The sequence below is a fragment of the Myxine glutinosa genome, chromosome 10 (genome assembly GCF_964187855.1).
Source record: "Myxine glutinosa chromosome 10, kmMyxGlut1.1, whole genome shotgun sequence".
NCBI classification, from domain to species: Eukaryota; Metazoa; Chordata; class Myxini; order Myxiniformes; family Myxinidae; genus Myxine; species Myxine glutinosa.
The window spans coordinates 1866249-1873358 of NC_136270.1; positions in this window are offsets into that span (position 1 = coordinate 1866249).

The following is a 7110-nucleotide window of genomic DNA, read 5'->3' on the forward strand; positions in this document are numbered from 1 at the left end:
GGGGGCCCGGCCGGTTCGGCCCCGCGCTGACCCCGCAAGGGGCGACGCACGGGGTCCGGCAGGCGGGCAACGACTCACATACGAGGTGGTCCCACAAGGTCCCACTCGCGCCGTATGACGGCAAGGGTGATCTACGAGCGTACCTGGGTGGGTAAGGGTGGCATCCTTGCCACCCTTCCCATGATGGGAGCAAATGCGCTATAGTTTATGGGGTGGCTATGAAAACCGAGCCAGGGAGGGCTTGGTTATATTGATAGGGACTAGAGGTGACTATAGGTGACAAGATTTAAGTAGGAGACTTGGTACCTGTAGTGGGGACGTAGTAGCTTTGTGTTTGATAATGACGTGGGAGCGCTGAGTGTAAGGGAAGACGGAGGAGCATGAGTTTTAGAAGGGAGTAGTTAGATCAAATGATGCCGTGTGAGTGTTGGTGTATTCAGAAGCGTATTGTGAGAAGTGTGAGATGAGTGACATTGTGTTGAGTGAATGAGCTTGCATGGGGTGCAAGTGACGAACAGGTGTGTGGAACGCTTGGTGGGTACGTCCGAGGGGCAGCCGGGGGGTGTGTCCGTGGTGCAGCTGTTGGGTGTGTCCATGGTGCCGCCGGTGCGTGTGTCTGTGGTGCAGCCGGTGGGTGTGTCCGTGGTGCCGCCGGTGCGCATGTCCATGGTGCAGCCGATGGGTTTGTCCATGGTGCCGCCGGTGCGTGTGTCCGTGGTGCAGCCGGTGCGTGTGTCCGTGGTGCAGCCGGTGCATGTGTCCGTGGTGCAGCCGGTGCGTGTGTCCGTGGTGCAGCCGGTGCGTGTGTCCGTGGTGCAGCCGGTGCGTGTGTCCGTGGTGCAGCCGGTGCGTGTGTCCGTGGTGCAGCCGGTGCGTGTGTCCGTGGTGCAGCCGGTGCGTGTGTCCGTGGTGCAGCTGGTGCGCGTGTCCGTGGTGCAGCTGATGGTTGTGTCCATGGTGCCGCCGGTGCGCATGTCCGTGGTGCAGCCGGTGGGTGTGTCCGTGGTGCAGCCGATGGGTTTGTCCATGGTGCCGCCGGTGCGCGTGTCCGTGGTGCAGCCGGTGGGTGTGCCCGTGGTGCCGCCGATGCGCGTGTCCGTGGTGCAGCCGATGGGTTTGTCCGTGGTGCCGCCGGTGCGTGTGTCCGTGGTGCCGCCGGTGCGTGTGTCCGTGGTGCCGCCGGTGCGTGTGTCCGTGGTGCAGCCCATGGGTGCGTCCGTGGTGCAGCCGATGGGTGCGTCCGTGGTGCAGCCGATGGGTGCCTCTCGGGCTTGGTGTAATGAGGAATTGCTAGGCAATGCTTGAGAAGGTGATTGTGAATGGTTTTGAGCGTGGAAGTGTATGGAGCAGTGCATGAGGAACGATTGTGGTTGTGCATTGTATTGAATGATTGAAGGAGCTTTGAGGGAGAGAAGGGTGCAGGCGGCACCAAGTATGAGAGCACAGGTGAGCAAGTACAGGTGTGTGGAATATATGGAGCAGAGAATGAGTGGTGTGGAGAGAGTTGGAGTAAGTGGTACGGAGTGGTGTGCATGGTGCGAAGGTGTGGATGGGGGAAGAGTGGACCCCTTTTCACGAGTACCCGGGGAGGGTAGTTTAAAGAGTAGTTAGAAGGTATAGGTAAATTGTGGTTGGATATTGGCATTTGTGGTGCGGTTGCAGAATGGTATTGTGGATGGGTGCATTGGTGTGGTGAAATTGGCTGGTCGTGTGGCCTGTTAGTATGAGTGTGAATGGTTGGGCACTCCGCCACTGTTAGATGTCGGCCAGGTGAGGCCGCAGGTGGGCTCTGGGAGCCGTTAGTGTCAGTGGGTGCCTGAGGATCCCGGGTGTGGATCGGGCAGCCCGTGCAGAGAGGGCACCGAGGGGGTGAGAGTGCGAGAGGGCCTTCCCCAGTTAGTTAGGTTAGGGTGAGGAGCAGGTGAGCTCGGTAGGCAACAACAGTGGTGGAGGTGTGCAGGTGGGCGGACCAGCTGGGAGCGTCACACGACCTAGCCACCGAAATTGTGTGGGAGCACCGAGTGTTGAATCGGGGAGTGAGACCCAAATTGATGGTGTGCACCACAGATGGTCAATGGGATTTTGGTTCTTCGAACCACATAGAGTAATGAGGGCCAATGGTTTGGCAGGAGAAAGACCCCGGGTAATGTAAAGTTGTTAAAGTCATTTAGGAAATAGTTAGTTAGGAAAATTGATGAACCTGTCGCACCATACGCAGCCACTTACCTGAGGTGATGATGATGACTCCACACCTGTGTTTTCTTTGTTTTGTGTTGCAGGAAATGAGAATTGCTGTTTGGATTTGTGAGACGCATCACGACGTGGATGAGACATTGGGGTGATTCCATCTCTCCCTCCTTAGTTTGGAGGGACTGATGATGAATTGGTGATGGCAAATTTTGATGTTGAGTTGGTGATGGCAAATTTTGATGTTGAGTTGGAGATGGCAAATTTTGATGAGAGTCGGAAATGGCAAATTTGATTGGTTAGGAGGGAGAGAAGACGAATTTGGTTTATGGGAGGAACGGGGAAGACAGTAGGGACGTTTGTTGATGTGTAAAGTAGATGTTTATGGGTAGTGTTGTGTTTTGTGGATACAGTAAGGGGTAAGGGAGGGGCAATGTAGGTTACCTGGTGGGCGGGGGGGGGGGGGGCGTACGGTAGGAACGTACCTGTCTCACCTGGTTCCCATGTGCCCCCAGTGTGCATTATCTTATATTGCGTGCACTTTTGCGCCCTTACCACCTTACTCACCTGTCTTCTTTTGTCTCCCACTTCCGAGGATCTGGCTTTGGGGCAGAGAGAGAGGAGAGAGAGGTGCTGGCTCTGCAGTTGTGGGCCTGTACTTCCGCTGCTTGCTGCCTGGATCGATACACCATATGGACCGCAATTTTTGTGGCCGCCCACAATGGACCGCAGTTCTTTTGCGGTCAAGCACCACCCGTTGATGGACCTCTGGGTCAACGTCGCACCTATGCCATACAGGTGAACCACTTTTAGTTGGCCCCCCTGACGGCCACAAGTAAGAAATGGACGTGGTTGGCGCCTTTCTTTATTTCTAAATAGGCCAGAAGCCAGAAGGCCAAGTGCACTCCATGAAGACAAGACCAGCGGCAGAACATGGGCCGGCTGCGACACCACCGGTGACCATGGACACTTGATTGTGCATTTTGTATTGAACACTTTATTGGTGCACCGGATGGTGCTGACTGTGCATAATGGGGTGGTGCTTTTGGTGCTTGGAAGGGGTGCTCTTCACATTATTAAAGGCCATAGGGCCACAGGGCACTCGTGGGTTGGTGTATCGATGCTGGCATGCGTGCTCTCCCTATGCATAACATCTGCCTGTGTTCCTCAAAGAACAGGTCCTGGATCGTAGTGTAAATATCAGTGTAGTCTTGTATAAATGATGCTCCCTACCGGCTGTATGTTTAGTTTGAGGATTCTTTCCGCGATTCGGTTATCCTGTGGGTGTGTTACTGTTAGGAGAAGGGTGCAACGTCGCAGGGGGCCATATTTACTCATTTGTGAACATCTGTAAAACTGTCGCACTCAGGGTTGAGTTAATAGTAGAGGGAACTACATCTGAGTGCCACACTAAAGTAGGTAAAAATTTATCGGGTCGGGCCGCCCCGAGGTCGAGAGGGTGCAGTGTTGCGGATATGGGATTTGCATCCATCCATATCCGCTTGTAAATATTCCCCTATTTCCTCAATACTTCCCAACTCTCCCCAATCCCCCATTCCCTAGTCCCATTTTCTGTAAACAACACTCTGTAGACCCGACCTCCCCCTATTTCCCCCATTAAATGTCGCATCCAGGTCCACCGCATCTCATGTAGACAACTATAGGACATCTTGCTAGTTATTCTTAGTCTATGTCAGTTAAGGATTCGTTTCCATTAATTCTGACCCTTCGTTGCACCAGAATGTGATTGTATGGCACCGTTAGGAAGTTTAGGACCTCCCAATACCTCCCCGCAGCTCTTCCTCACAGTTCTCTTCAGCAGCAGCAACAACAACAACAACAACAACGAGCGCAGGGAGTGCGCGTCCTCACTCCGGCTTGGTTGGTAGGAATGGTGGGAGGGCACCAGGCCTTCCCAACGAGCCGCCATCGGACATGTGCTCGACGGGGTTACCCAACAGGGGCAGAACATGGCTCCCTGTCGGCTCCTCGTCAAGGGCGGAGCCCGGTAACCCCCGCACCCAATGGAAGCGGCGGACCGGCCCCAGTTGGGGCGGAACCAACCAGCCGAGGGCGTGTCACTCCCCGTTGAGCATGCGCAGTGAGAGAGAGGTGACGTCAGATGCGCGCTGAGCTTAAAGAAAGAAAGACGTACCCTCCGAGCGCCGTGAGACCTCCCTGCATCTTTGGACCGTGCTTTATCCTGTCCCCGAGCCAAGGTGCACCTTGTGCCATCGACCTACCTGTCCATTCCTGCCATCAACCCCTGTGTGAGTCTACCTTGTCCGTTTGTCCGTGGTCTGTCTGGGTATAAATAAGCCTGTATTTAAGTGCCCATCTCTTCTGTGTCTTTACCTCACTCTGCCTTGTAATCTACCCCTTTTCTCCACCACTGTAATTACACCCTCCTCCGGAGGTCTTGAGAACTGTACCCCCTTGCGTCGTTTCATCTTTCCCAGTCGTCGTGTCCTTTCTATCATTGATTTAGCATAGCGCGATTTGGCCAACGTTATAATCGGGTGTAGTTTGTTAATGGTTCGAACTACGGGTTACTAAACCCGCTCGGTAACCGAAAACCGTAGCTTGAACGGCCGTCTCTTCCCTGTCTCACGACCGAGCGTTGCACTCAGGTCACGGGAAGGCCATTCCGACTTTCTGGCCCGAATACCCTGGCGGCGCTGCGGGCGGGAGGGAGCGTTGGGACGACCAGGAACGGAGAGTGGTTAGTAGAAGGAACGGTGGGTTAATCTCCGCAGGGCAACGAGGGAAGCCCTCTCCGGTTCCGTAACAATATATATAATATATATATATATATATATATATATATATATATATATATATATATATATTGTTGCGGATATGGGATTTACATCCATCCATATCCGCTTGTAAATATTCCCCTATTTCCTCCATACTTCCCAACTATCCCCAATCCCCCATTCCCTAGTCCCATTTTCTGTAAACAACACTCTGTAGACCCGACCTTCCCCTATTTCCCCCATTAAATGTCGCATCCAGGTCCACCGCATCTCACGTAGACAACTATAGGACATCTTGCTAGTTATTCTTAGTCTATGTCAGTTAAGGACTCGTTTCCATTAATTCTGACTCTTCGTTGCACCAGAATGTGATTGTATGGCACCGTTAGGAAGTTTAGGACCTCCCAATACCTCCCCGCAGCTCTTCCTCACGGTTCAGCAACAACAACAACAACAGCAACAACAACGGCGGCGGCGCGGGGAGTGCGCGTCCTCCCTCCGGCTTGGTTAGCCGCCATCGAACATGTGCTCGACGGGGTTACCACGTAGGGGCTCGCTGTCAGCTCCTCGTCAAGGGCGGAGCCCGGTAACCCCCGCACCCAATGGGAGCGGCGGACCGGTCCCATCTGGGGCGGAGCCAAGCAGCCGAGGGCGTGTCACTCCCCGTTGAGCATGCGCAGGGAGAGGGAGGTGACGTCAGATGCGCGCTGAGCTTGAAGCAAGAGAGACGCCACCTCCGAGCGCCGTGACACCTCCCTGCCTCTACTGGACCGTGCTTTATCCTGTCCCTGAGCCAAGGTGCACCTTGTGCTATCGACTGCCTGCCCTTCCCTGCCATCAATCCCTGTGTAAGTCAGTCTTGTTCCGTTTGTCTGTGGTCTGTCTGGGTTAGATAAGATTGTGTCTAAGTGCCTATCTCTTCTGTGCTTTACCTCTTGCCTTGTAATCTACTCCTTTTCTCCACCACCAATTATATCCTCCTCCGGAGGTCTTGAGAACTGTACCCCTTGTGTCGTTTCATTTATCCCAGTCGTTGTGTCCTTTCCAAATCATTGATTTAGCATAGCGCGACTTGGTCAACGTCGGGTGGAATCGGGTAAACTGTGCGAACACGGCGGCCATTCCGCTCGGCCCATCATAACATCTAAGCCGTGTCCGTAACAATTGGTGTCGGGAAGTGGGATTGGACCCGAAGCGCGCTTCACGCGCTCGAAATTATTAACGGCGAAATTTGATTTTGTTTTACAAAAAAAACCCGAATTTTGAAGGTCGCGCTATGGCAGATCAAGACGGCTGGGTTCCGGTAGAGGAGAGTGAGGCAGGGTCGATCCAGGACCAAATTGAGGGACATGAGGAGAGCGAAGCAGTGAGGGCGGCAGGTTCGCAAAATGGCGTCCTCGCGCACGAGGTTGCGGGCGCGCAAAATGGCGCCTCGCACATGGCTACGGCGGCCGCACCCGCTGCACAAGTGGGAGGGATGGCCCAAATGCAGGCCCTCATGGAGCAATTTATGGCGCAAATGCAGGCGTCCCTCAAACTGCAGAGTGAGCAATTGGGGGTAATGGGGAACCGGATGGATGCTCAGGGTGAGCGATTGGAGGGCCAAATGGGGGTAATGAGGGACGAAGCGAGGGGTACCGGTGAGGGGTTAGACAATGGGATAAAAGAGGTAAAAGAATTGGTCCAAAGTCTGTGTTCGGATCGTGATGATGTGCTCATTAACCGGATGAGGGATTCGCAGGTGATGGAGGAGAAGCGAAGAGAAAGAGGACCCGGTGTAAGTGGTGACCAATATGGTCGTGCGTATGATGCGCCAGGTGATTTAATAAGCTTGGGGGTCGAGATGGACCCGGGTGTTCGTGAGAGGCCGTTGGTGAAGTGTGCGACAGGTCTGGTGTGCGAAAAAGGAGGTGTGCGAGAAAGTCCGACTCTGGGGTGTGTGAGGAAAAAGTGCGTGCCAAGGAGTGAGGGTGCTGTCGAGAGTGAGTCGGTCGTAGCGCGTGTGCGAGGGAGCACATGGAAGCGTGTAGTGAGGAGTGTTACGGAGGATGTAAAGGGAGAATGCACGCCTGTGGTGAGTGTTACAGAGGATGTAACGGGAGAGGGTGTGCGAGAAAGATGTGTGACGGACAGGTGCATGGGGAAAGAGTGCGCTGTCAAAAGT